The sequence below is a fragment of the Apodemus sylvaticus genome, chromosome X (genome assembly GCF_947179515.1).
Source record: "Apodemus sylvaticus chromosome X, mApoSyl1.1, whole genome shotgun sequence".
NCBI lineage: Eukaryota > Metazoa > Chordata > Mammalia > Rodentia > Muridae > Apodemus > Apodemus sylvaticus.
In genome coordinates this window covers 291,331-304,315 of record NC_067495.1, presented here as the reverse complement: position 1 = coordinate 304,315, position 12,985 = coordinate 291,331, and the positions used below count along the sequence as shown (strand labels likewise).

The 12,985-nt window shown below is 41.5% G+C and overlaps 1 long non-coding RNA gene across 7 annotated transcripts; it reads right to left on the bottom strand.

Annotated features, from left to right (window-relative positions):
• Window positions 1-1,286: 1,286 nt before the first annotated feature.
• Window positions 1,287-12,352, bottom strand: LOC127674898 (uncharacterized). Of its 7 annotated transcripts, none has more exons than XR_007975386.1 (3): window positions 12,089-12,352; window positions 1,584-1,652; window positions 1,287-1,355 (listed from the first exon to the last, which is right to left on the bottom strand). It is a non-coding gene; the product is annotated as an uncharacterized LOC127674898 (long non-coding RNA). The 7 variants fall into 7 exon arrangements; XR_007975387.1 differs by lacking the exon at window positions 12,089-12,352 and adding an exon at window positions 11,961-12,082; XR_007975392.1 differs by lacking the exon at window positions 12,089-12,352 and adding an exon at window positions 5,555-5,625.
• Window positions 12,353-12,985: the final 633 nt, after the last annotated feature.

Sequence of the window (12,985 nt, the reverse complement as noted above, 5' to 3'; positions counted from 1 at the left end):
TGACCTGGGGATCCCCAATGTCTTGAAATTTTTACATTAGAGAAGGGGACATGTAAGCCGGGCAGTGATGGTGCACACCTGTAATCCCAGTACTCTAGGAGACAGAGGCAGGCGGATTTCTGAGTTTGACGCCAGCCTGGTCTTCAGAGTGAGCTCTAGGACAGCCAGGGTTATACAGAGAAACCCTGTCTCGAAAAAACAAAAACAAAAACAAAACAAACAAACAAACAAACAAACAAACAAAAAACCCCAAATAAACAAAAAACAAACACCACCAACAACAACAACAAAAAAAAAAAAAAAACAAAGAAGGGGACATTTTGTCCTCAGATCTCGGCTGCAGCTCTCAGTTATGACATGGTCACTAAACAAGTGTCTCATCTCCACTTCGCTTGTCATAACATGAAAGTCAGACATGCATTTCACCAAAGCAATGTGCAATGAGGGGTTACTTCACCCTATGTGAGCCTGGCTGGGCCTGTAATCATCAAGTCCTTGTGGACAAGCTACCTTAGCCCCTCTGAGCCTCAATGTCCTCACTGTACGCTGAGGCTGAGAACAGTCCCTGCACCTCAGTGTTACCATGGAGATGAGGATGACATGTGTTACTCTGCCTCTTCCTCAGAGGGCTGAGGGCTGTCATTTGAACACTCCATCCAACAAGAACATCCTATGAATGGTTACGGTGACCAATTGGTTCCTGAGAGGTTGATCTAATAAGAATTCTTAAATAAATCCCCCCATCCTCCTCCTTCCTCCCTCTACTTTCCCTTCTTTTTTTGAGCCTTAGTCTCACTATGTAGCCAGGATAGCCTAGAACTCACAATTCCCTTCACCCTTCTAAGTGCCAGAATCACAGGCGTGTGCTACCATGCCTAACTTGATATTTTTTTCTCCCCACATCAGGTAAGCAACATTTTCAATTTTCCTTTTTAATAATAACAAATAGTTGTTTTTAGATATCTTGATGATTCTTCCTAAAAATTGGTTTACTCTATTTCTGGCCTATTTGGACAGCCTAATGGAAATAAGATTCTTATTTTCTTATCTTTGAGCATTTTCAGGTGACTACCTTCTTTATTTTGTTTATGAACAACTGAACCAAGATTTCTAAAACCTTTCTGAAAAGCCTTTTCTATTATTATTGTTATTGACTTACTGTTTGTGTGTTTAAAGAACCCTCTGCTGCCCACTTCCAGGTTTAGCTTTCTTGTAGAAGAATCGCAAAATCACTAAAAGGTGCTGAAGTGATGCTCTTTGTACCCAGATATTTAACTCAAAAATGCTGAATCCAACACACTTGCAACTTACCAGTCATATACTCTTAGTTTTATTTTTTCACACATGGAGGGAAACTGTTAAGGAGAAACAGAAAGTGGTAATTATTTCTCCATTAATTTGCTAACTAGTGGAGCCAATGTTCTTCAAGTTTCTTTTGTATTACCTTTTGAAATTTATTTTTATCAATTAATTATTCTATTAATTTACATCCCGCATGTTGCTCCCCTCCCAGTGGCCCTCAAAGAGCTCTTCCTCCACCCCCCCCATATTCTTAGCTTTTATGAAAGAAAAGAAAGTCAAACCTTGATCTGAAGATTGACAACTTGATTCCATTCGAGGTTTGCATTTCTCTCAATTATGTTGGTGCACACCTGCAAAGATCACACACACAAGAAAGTAGGTAGTCACAGTTCTAACTGCTAACATGTGTGTGTGTGTGTGTGTGTGTACACCAGGGACTGAGCCCAGTACTTTTTATTCTCTAGGTCTCACTCTAAAGATGGGCCACATTGCCAGTCTTATCTCCCATTACTGTTTTGAGACAGGGTCTTACTAAGTGGTCTAGGTTGGAGGGACACTTCCTTTGTAGTCCAGACAGGTCCAAAGTGTGATTCTCCTGCCTTATTGTCCTCTGCAGCTGGGGTGGCAGACCTGCACCATCAGGCCCAGATACATTTGCCTTTTAAGGCGTCAAGCCTGATTTCTAAGTGACTGCCACAGCTCATGCATTCTGTGTACTACTCGATCGATGACCATCGCACTACCTGAGCATTGCAATTGACATTGTTCTTTTCTACAAGCTTTGAATCCTGCTGAGCTCTGATCCTCAGGTCGCTTGATCACTCACCTTCTACTTCTCCCCCAGAGGGAGCGATCTTAGAGAGGTACAGGTACATTGTCCCGACTACATCATTTTTGGTAAGTGGTCCCTGTGTAAAACAAGAGGTTATGTCTTCTGCCTGTAAAGTTATAGCTTTAATAAATAATATTAAGTGAAGAGGTAGAAGACTTTAGACCTCAAAAACTGTCCAGTGGCCTCAGACTTCACTGTACTTGAGGATTGAGTGGGAACTTCCCACCCTCATCTGCCCAAACTCAATTCAGGAAACCTTAGCTAGAGGTCAGGAGTGAACACACAATTACTACACCTGCAAGTCTTATGCCACTGGCACTGTGGTCACTGTAGAAACCCTGATTCAGTCAGACCATGCGTTCTGTTGTCATGAAATTAAGGTTAGCTGAAAAGTCAAAGGATTTTCAAATGACTACAATTGACATCATTGACAAAAAGGAACAGACTAGGTATATGACTGTAATTATATTGTATAAAATAGTTAGCTATATCTTACCATATATATTGTAATTTTATGGCGTTTAAAGTGGCTTAAGTATAATGGGCTGTATCTAAAGATCTATCAATTAATTAAATTGATATGTGCACTGATCACCTAGTATATGACAGATTTTGTTTCTCAGAGCACAGCTTCATGACTAAAGCTTAAATGTTACCTACATTGTGGGAAATGTTTTGGCCAATATTCAGTATAAGTACAAATATGAATGTCCACCTTTCCATGGACATCCTAGAGAGGACTCAGGTTGGGAATGTACTACGAACATTGATCTGTTTCATTCCTTTTATTCATTAACGATGTAATGGCATACACTCTCTGAAGCCTAAGCCTCATTGTTTGAGGGAAAGATCATAGCATAATATCTTATAGGAAGTAACCATTCCAGGTAATTTGTTAGAAAAATATTAGAGTTAGTCAATCATAAACACAGGTTTGAATGTTTTCTGCCTCATCTGATAGGTTTAGAATCCGTAGCCTTCCCTTCGTTTTTCAATGCCCTTCAGTATATGCAATCACAGATCTGGGCCCGAGGATCCCACATGGAAGCTGGGACTCTTTGTGTGTCTTTATCTATGCCCATGCTTTGAAGGGGCCAGCATAGGGCAGGGACGCCCACATTCATAGACACCACGGGTGATGCTGGTATAGCTCAGTCATCCAGTTCTAGAGTCAATAGGCCCTACCAAAGCCATTAAACTAGGGCTAAATCTATACACTCAAGGGTCCCTCAGGCCCTGGAATCGCTTGCAGTATATGACCTGGGGATCCCCAATGTCTTGAAATTTTTACATTAGAGAAGGGGACATGTAAGCCGGGCAGTGATGGTGCACACCTGTAATCCCAGTACTCTAGGAGAGAGAGGCAGGCGGATTTCTGAGTTTGACGCCAGCCTGGTCTACAGAGTGAGCACTAGCACAGCCAGGGTTACACAGAGAAACCCTGTCTCGAAAAAACAAAAACAAATACAAAACAAACAAACAAACAAACAAAAAACCCCAAATAAACAAAAAACAAACACCACCACCAACAACAAAAAAAAAAAAAAAAAAAAAAAAAAAAAAACAAAGAAGGGGACATTTTGTCCTCAGATCTCGGCTGCAGCTCTCAGTTATGACATGGTCACTAAACAAGTGTCTCATCTCCACTTCGCTTGTCATAACATGAAAGTCAGACATGCATTTCACCAAAGCAAGGTGCAATGAGGGGTTACCTCACACTATGTGAGCCTGGCTGGGCCTGTAATCATCAAGTGCTTGTGGACAAGCTACCTTAGCCCCTCTGAGCCTCAATGTCCTCACTGTAGGCTGAGGCTGAGAACAGTCCCTGCACCTCAGTGTTACCATGGAGATGAGGATGACATGTGTTCCTCTGCCTCTTCCTCAGAGGGCTGAGGGCTGTCATTTGAACACTCCATCCAACAAGAACATCCTATGAATGGTTACGGTGACCAATTGGTTCCTGAGAGGTTGATCTAATAAGAATTCTTAAATAAATCCCCCCATCTTCCTCCTTCCTCCCTCTACTTTCCCTTCTTTTTTTGAGCCTTAGTCTCACTATGTAGCCAGGATAGCCTAGAACTCACAATTCCCTTCACCCTTCTAAGTGCCAGAATCACAGGCGTGTGCTACCATGCCTAACTTGATAATTTTTTCTCCCCACATCAGGTAAGCAACATTTTCAATTTTCCTTTTTAATAATAACAAATAGTTGTTTTTAGACATCTTGATGATTCTTCCTAAAAATTGGTTTACTCTATTTCTGGCCTATTTGGACAGCCTAATGGAAATAAGATTCTTATTTTCTTATCTTTGAGCATTTTCAGGTGACTACCTTCTTTATTTTGTTTATGAACAACTGAACCAAGATTTCTAAAACCTTTCTGAAAAGCCTTTTCTATTATTATTGTTATTGACTTACTGTTTTTGTGTTTAAAGAACCCTCTGCTGCCCACTTCAAGGTTTAGCTTTCTTGTAGAAGAATCGCAAAATCACTAAAAGGTGCTGAAGTGATGCTCTTTGTACCCAGATATTTAACTCAAAAATGCTGAATCCAACACACTTGCAACTTACCAGTCATATACTCTTAGTTTTATTTTTTCACACATGGAGGGAAACTGTTAAGGAGAAACAGAAAGTGGTAATTATTTCTCCATTAATTTGCTAACTAGTGGAGCCAATGTTCTTCAAGTTTCTTTTGTATTACCTTTTAAAATTTATTTTTATCAATTAATTATTCTATTAATTTACATCCCGAATGTTGCTCCCCTCCCAGTGGCCCTCAAAGAGCTCTTCCTCCACCCCCCATATTCTTAGTTTTTATGAAAGAAAAGAAAGTCAAACCTTGATCTGAAGATTGACAACTTGATTCCATTCGAGGTTTGCATTTCTCTCAATTATGTTGGTGCACACCTGCAAAGATCACACACACAAGAAAGTAGGTAGTCACAGTTCTAACTGCTAACATGTGTGTGTTTGCGTGTGTGTGTGTGTGTGTGTGTGTGTGTGTGTGTGTGTGTGTGTACACCAGGGACTGAGCCCAGTACTTTTTATTCTCTAGGTCTCACTCTAAAGATGGGCCACATTGCCAGTCTTATCTCCCATTACTGTTTTGAGACAGGGTCTTACTAAGTGGTCTAGGTTGGAGGGACACTTCCTTTGTAGTCCAGACAGGTCCAAAGTGTGATTCTCCTGCCTTATTGTCCTCTGCAGCTGGGGTGGCAGACCTGCACCATCAGGCCCAGATACATTTGCCTTTTAAGGCGTCAAGCCTGATTTCTAAGTGACTGCCACAGCTCATGCATTCTGTGTACTACTCGATCGATGACCATCGCACTACCTGAGCATTGCAATTGACATTGTTCTTTTCTACAAGCTTTGAATCCTGCTGATCTCTGATCCTCAGGTCGCTTGATCACTCACCTTCTACTTCTCCCCCAGAGGGAGCGATCTTAGAGAGGTACAGGTACATTGTCCCGACTACATCATTTTTGATAAGCGGTCCCTGTGTAAAACAAGAGGTTATGTCTTCTGCCTGTAAAGGTATAGCTTTAATAAATAATATTAAGTGAAGAGGTAGAAGACTTTAGACCACAAAAACTGTCCAGTGGCCTCAGACTTCACTGTACTTGAGGATTGAGTGGGAACTTCCCACCCTCATCTGCCCCAACTCAATTCAGGAAACCTTAGCTAGAAGCCAGGAGTGAACACACAATTACTACACCTGCAAGTCTTATGCCACTGGCACTGTGGTCACTCTAGAAACCCTGATTCAGTCAGACCATGCGTTCTGTTGTCATGAAATTAAGGTTAGCTGAAAAGTCAAAGGATTTTCAAATGACTACAATTGACATCATTGACAAAAAGGAACAGACTAGGTATATGACTGTAATTATATTGTATAAAATAGTTAGCTATATCTTACCATATATATGGTAATTTTATGGTGTTTAAAGTGGCTTAAGTATAATGGGCTGTATCTAAAGATCTATCAATTAATTAAATTGAAATGTGCATTGATCACCTAGTATATGACAGATTTTGTTTCTCAGAGCACAGCTTCATGACTAAAGTTTAAATGTTACCTACATTGTGGGAAATGTTTTTGCCAATATTCAGTATAAGTACAAATATGAATGTCCACCTTTCCAGGGACATCCTAGAGAGGACTCAGGTTGGGAATGTACTACGAACATTGATCTGTTTCATTCCTTTTATTCATTAACGATGTAATGGCATACACTCTCTGAAGCCTAAGCCTCATTGTTTGAGGGAAAGATCATAGCATAATATCTTATAGGAAGTAACCATTCCAGGTAATTTGTTAGAAAAATATTAGAGGTAGTCAATCATAAACACAGGTTTGAATGTTTTCTGCCTCATCAGATAGGTTTAGAATCCTTAGCCTTCCCTTCGTTTTTCAATGCCCTTCAGTATATGCAATCACAGATCTGGGCCCAAGGATCCCACAAGGAAGCTGGGACTCTTTTTGTGTCTTTATCTATGCCCATGCTTTGAAGGGGCCAGCAAAGGGCAGGGACGCCCACATTCATAGACACCACAGGTGATGCTGGTATAGCTCAGTCATCCAGTTCTAGAGTCAATAGGCCCTACCAAAGCCATTAAACTAGCGCTAAATCTATACTCTCAAGGGTCCCTCATACCCTGGAATCTCTTGCAGTATATGACCTGGGGATTCCCAATGTCTTGAAATTTTTACATTAAAGAAGGGGACATTTAAGCCGGGCAGTGATGGTGCTCACGTGTAATCCCAGCACTCTGGGAGGCAGAGGCAGGCGGATTTCTGAGTTCAAGGCCAGCCTGGTCTACAGAGTGAGCTTCAGGACAGCCAGGGTTATACAGAGAAACCCTGTCTCGAAAAAAACAAAAACAAAACAAAACAAAACAAACAAAAAAAAAAACCAACCAAACAAACAAACAAAAAAAAACCAAAAAATCAAAAACCAAAAAACAACAACAACAACAAAAAAAAAAACAAAGAAGGGGACATTTTGTCCTCAGATCTCGGCTGCAGCTCTCAAGTTATGACATGGTCACTAAACAAGGGTCTCTCATCCACCTAGCTTGTTATAACATGAAAGTCAGATGCATTTGACCAAAGAAATGTGCAATGTGGGGTTACCTCACAGTATGTGAGCCTGGCTGGGCCTGTAATCATCAAGTGCTTGTGGCCAAGCTACCTTGGCCCCTCTGAGCCTAAATGTCCTCACTGTAGCCTGAGGCTGAGAACAGTCCCTGCCCCTCGGTGTTACCATGGAGATGAGGATAACATGTGTTCCTCTGCCTCTTCCTCAGAGGGCTGAGGGCTGTCATTTAACACTCCATCCAACAAGAACATCCTGTGAATGGTTACGGTGACCAATTGGTTCCTGAGAGGTTGATCTAATAAGAATTCTTCAATAAATCCCCCCATCCTTCTCCTTCCTCCCTCTACTTTCCCTTCTTTTCTTGAGCCTTAGCCTCACTATGTAGCCAGGATAGCCTAGAACTCACAATTCCCTTCAGCCTTCTAAGTGCCAGAATCACAGGCGTGTGCTACCGTGCCTAACTTGATAATTTTTTTCTCCCCACATCAGGTAAGTAACATTTTCAATTTTCCTTTTTAATAATAACAAATAGTTGTTTTTAGACATCTTTATGATTCTTCCTAAAAATTGGTTTACTCTATTTCTGGCCTATTTGGACAGCCTAATGGAAATAAGATTCTTAATTTCTTATCTTTGAGCATTTTCAGGTGACTACCTTCTTTATTTTGTTTATGAACAACTGAACCAAGATTTCTAAAACCTTTCTGAAAAGCCTTTTCTATTATTATTGTTATTGACTTACTGTTTGTGTGTTTAAAGAACCCTCTGCTGCCCACTTCCAGGTTTAGCTTTCTTGTAGAAGAATCGCAAAATCACTAAAAGGTGCTGAAGTGATGCTGTCTGTACCCAGATGTTTAACTCGTAAATGCTGAATCCAACACACTTTCAACTCACCAGTCATATACTCTTAGTTTTATGTTTTCACACATGGAGGGAAACTGTTAAGGAGAAACAGAAAGTGGTAATTATTTCTCCATTAATTTGCTAACTAGTGGAGCCAATGTTCTTCAAGTTAGTTTTGTATAACTTTTTAAAATTTATTTTTATCAATTAATTATTGTATTTATTTACATCCCGAATTTTGCTCCCCTCCCAGTGGCCCTCAAAGAGCTCTTCCTCCACCCCCCATATTCTTAGTTTTTATGAAAGAAAAGAAAGTCAAACCTTGATCTGAAGATTGACAACTTGATTCCATTCGAGGTTTGCATTTCTCTCAATTATGTTGGTGCACACCTGCAAAGATCACACACACAAGAAAGTAGGTAGTCACAGTTCTAACTGCTAACGTGTGTGTGTGTGTGTGTGTGTGTGTTTGTGTGTGCACCAGGGACTGAGCCCAGTACTTTTTATTCTCTAGGTCTCACTCTAGGCAGGTCAGCCTCTGCTATACAGAGAAACACTGTCTCCAAACAATAAAAGAAAGAAAAAAAAAAAAACTAACAAAAACAAACCAAGTGTTATGTTTTTTGTCTAAATTCTGGGCTCAGGGAAAGTGAAGCTCCCTTCTCAAACAACCTCATAAGAAAAGCTAGAAACATAAGGGAAACACTATTGAGCACTATTACTAGTAAGCACATTTTCAACAGTGGCAAATTAAAAAGCAAAATACAGTTGGATTAGTACAGATTTTCCAGATAAGCCTATCTCAAATCATAGAGAAAATGAATCTGTGTCCTCCCATATTTAAAAAGAACCTGGACAGACAAGCAGTGGTGGTGCACACCTTTAATCCCAGATCTTGGGGGACAGAGGTAGGCAGATCTCTTGTGAGTTTGAGGCCAGCCTGGTCTACAGAATAAGATCTAGGGACAGCAAGGGCTAATAATGGAATTCTGTCTCAAAAAACCAAACAAAACAAAACAAGCAAACAACAACAACAAAAACCCAGAATAACAGCCAAATGAACAAAAAACCTTGACAAGCATGCCAAATGTCCCACCAGTCTCAAACATGCTCCAAGACCATCCCCTTAACAATCCATTGAGGACCCTTCTAGATCATCTTCCCCCCAGCCTCATCTCATCCTGACAAGTGAACAGCACTTTAATTCACAGCAAGCTCACTGGCTGATGCTTTAAGACTGAGTCTCAGGAGTCACACTTCTGCATTTTATTGCAGGGTAAATCCCACTTCCAAATGTTTGTATTTTAAATAAAAAAAATATTTTAAGGTTTTAGTTTTTGAATCAAATCCTATTCATTGCATGTCTATAATGAAGGCCTTTAAGGAGAAAAAATGTCAAAGCTTACACATCTTTATCTTTTCTAGACATCTGGGATATTCACTCATTATTATTTTATTTGTGTTCTCAAAATGAAGAAAAAAATCTGTCCTATTTCCTTTAAGACATTTAATTTTAGGGTCTGTCAACATTTTAAATGCACTGTTGCTATTTTTAAAATATACTCATGCATTCTTGAATAAGACCCAACCTAAGCTTTTAATATAACCATGCCCTGAGCACTCCATAACTGATTAGATACCAGGCTCTCTGCTTAACACATCAACTCCACTATCTCATTTGTTTAATATATAAACTCTCATCATCTCTTCCACACCAGGCAAAAGCAGCAGCCATGACAGTTATCAAAGTGATTTCTGTACAGGGTACTTGTGGTGTACAGAATCCCTAATGCCTAACACACATGTGTAATCCAACTCAGTCCATGTTGCTGTCAGCATGGACTCCATCAGCAATGCTGAAGGAGCTGCTTTGTCTGTCATCTGTGGTAGCACAACAGGGAAAGCCATTATTAAGTGATATCAACTCACATTCCTTTCTACAGGTAGATGAACATGATCTTAACCACCCAGATACTTAATTCTCATCATAACTGTAAATTAAATTTCCCCAAACATGATGATCAGTATGCCACCAAGAGTTCAGTATGTCCTGAACTCTTAAGCATGGTGGTGGTAGTGCAAGCCTTTAGTCCTAGCACTCTGCAGGCAGAGGCAGGCAGATCTCTTGTAAGTTCAAGGCCAGCTTGGTCTACAAAGCAAGTTCTAGAACAGCCAGGGCTACACAGGAAAAAAAAACTATCTTGAAAATCCAAAATAACAATAATAATGATGTTAAGTGCTGATAGAAAGTTTTTTTCATTTTTTTAAATTCCAGACCCAGGTCCTGCATAGTCACAGAAAGCACTCATGCTGCTACAGGAAAGCAGCTAGTCCAGATGTTCTGGACAGAATTACAATCAACCATGATATTTAAGGTATTTAGATTTCATGGCCTGAATTAGCAGCTAAGAAGCAGCAATAGAAACCTCACAGGAAGTCACATCTTAATGATGCTTCCAATCCAACTCCATAGAGGATCCACAACCCCAGCACCCACTGCTCAGCTGCATGTTCCTTCCCATGTGGGCAGATATCCTGTACTCACCATGTCTTGATTTCAGAGCTTCCCTGAGGTCCCCTCACAGCACTCAACAGCAGAGCTCAGGGCATGAAACAGAGAAGCATTCAAGCTGCATACCCACAGGGAACACCTGAGAAGGAAAAGATGAGGGTGAGAGTGAAGAAGATCAATCAGCATAAACATCTAGAAAACATTTCCAATAAAATCCTAAATGAAAATTTCCTAAACTAAAGAAGGTGCCTGTGTAAGAATGGCCAGAGTTATTATCAATATATAGCCAGAGTTAATGTAAAAGCATGCAAAATACCAAAGAGATTGGGGAAAAGTCCCATTACTGCACAATAATTGAAATACTAAGCATCAAAAATAAAGCAATAAAAAAAAAACCTACTACAGAAATAATTAACAAAATTGAAAAAACAAACAAACAACAACAACAACAAAAACAAGTTACCCTGGGACCTATCCCCGCCCACCCAACCTACAGCCCTTGACCCCACCCACCTCCAACCTGATTATTTATGTTCCTTGGGAAAGCACCAGCCCAGACCTCTGTAAACTCTACCAGGTCTTTGTCTTTTCTCAGCCCAGCCTGTGTCATTAAGGATCAGGATGTAGTTTATTGGCCTGTGGATTCCCTAACTGTCTTACCAGCTCACTGCCAGAAGCCAGGGCCGGGCACACAGCCCAGAGATCCAGGGCGACCAGACTCGCCTTCCATTCCCACAGGAGGGTCACGCCAGGAGGCCACTGTCCTCGCCTGGAGCACAGAGAGGGTTTGCACTCTGCCCCACTGCAAACTGTCCAGAGCGGGGAGCTTGCACTTTGACCGGCGACTGTCCCTGCCTGGAGGAGCACAGAGAGGGTTTGCACTCTGCCCCACTGCAAACTTTCCAGAGCAGGAAGCCTGTGCCTTGCCCATCCACTGTCCCTGCCCAGAGCACAGAGAGAGTTTGCACTCCATCCTGCTGCAAATTTTCCAGAGCGGGAAGCCCACGCCTTGCTGGTCCACTGTCCCAGCCTGGAGGAGCACAGAGAGGGTTTGCACTTCGACCGCCTGCAAACTTTTCAGAGTGGGAAGCCTGCGTCTTTCCCAGCCACTGTCCCTGCCCGGAGGACAGAGAGGTTTTGCACTCTGTCCCCTTGCAAACTTTCCAGAGCAGAGCGGGATGCCCACACTTTGCCCGGCCATTGTCCCTGCCTGGAGGAACACAGAGAGGGTTTGCACTCTGCCCCACTGCAAACGTTCCAAGAGCGGGAAGCCCACATCTTGCCAGGCCTCTCCAAACTCACAGACCGCGTCTGCATAGACGATAGGAGGTTAGCAGCGCAGAGTTACTCCATGGCTCACACACACCTGCAGCACGGAGCCCTATCTTCATCCGAATGCGCATGAGAATGTGGTCCCGTTCCACAATTCCAGGCCCAGCTGCTCAGAGCCCTGGAAGCTCAGCATTCCCAGCAGCTGTAAATGCGCACACTCACCTCCTTCCTGCCTCAGCCAGACCTCCGACCAATGTGCACATTCAAACTCCCAGCCCACTTTCATTCATAAAAATTAAAGACAGGAAATGACAACATTCCAGGAGGCTGGATGAGGGCGGGCACTGCGGTGACGTCAGGGGTGGTGCCAGCGGTTGCCGGGTGATGGACAGGGATGTCAACATGGCGCCCGCCAGGGGCTGAGGTGCATGGTCATGGGGTGGGGATGGGGCTCGGGGGATGTCAGGGGGCGCGGCCAGCGGTTGCTGGGTGACAGGGAATCCAACATGGCTCCCGCCCTGGGCTGAAATAGATGGGCGAGGGGTGGGGTTGGCGTGAAGTCAGGGGCAGGGCAAGCAGTTTCTGAGTGACTGTCAGTGATGCCAATGTGACATTTTCACTGAATTTGAAGAAATATATAAATATATGTATTAAAATTGAAGAATTTGATGTAAAATAATACACATGAAATTGGACACATAGATCATCAAAACTGATTGACAAACCATGTAAAAAAATTCTAATCAAATTGATGGTTTTCATGGAAAATACTTCTTATAAAATTGAACAAATATACAGAAATTTTATTTCAAATTGAGATTTGGCAGGGAAAATAAATACACATAAAAAGTTGACAAAGAAAACTAAATGTGTAGGCACACTCAGTTTTAGGAAAAAATTGAAAAATAAAGTGTTAAAATTGAAGAATCTTTTGGAAAATAATAATTGTAAAAGATAAATCATCTTTACTAAATCAAGCACTTACAAACATTTTCTTATTAAATTAATGATTTTCATGGAAAATATTTCTGATAAAATTGAAGCAGTGTATAGAAAAGTAGTGTTAAAGATTGGTCATGGGAAATTATTCAGATACTATTGTGTACATCAAAACATCTC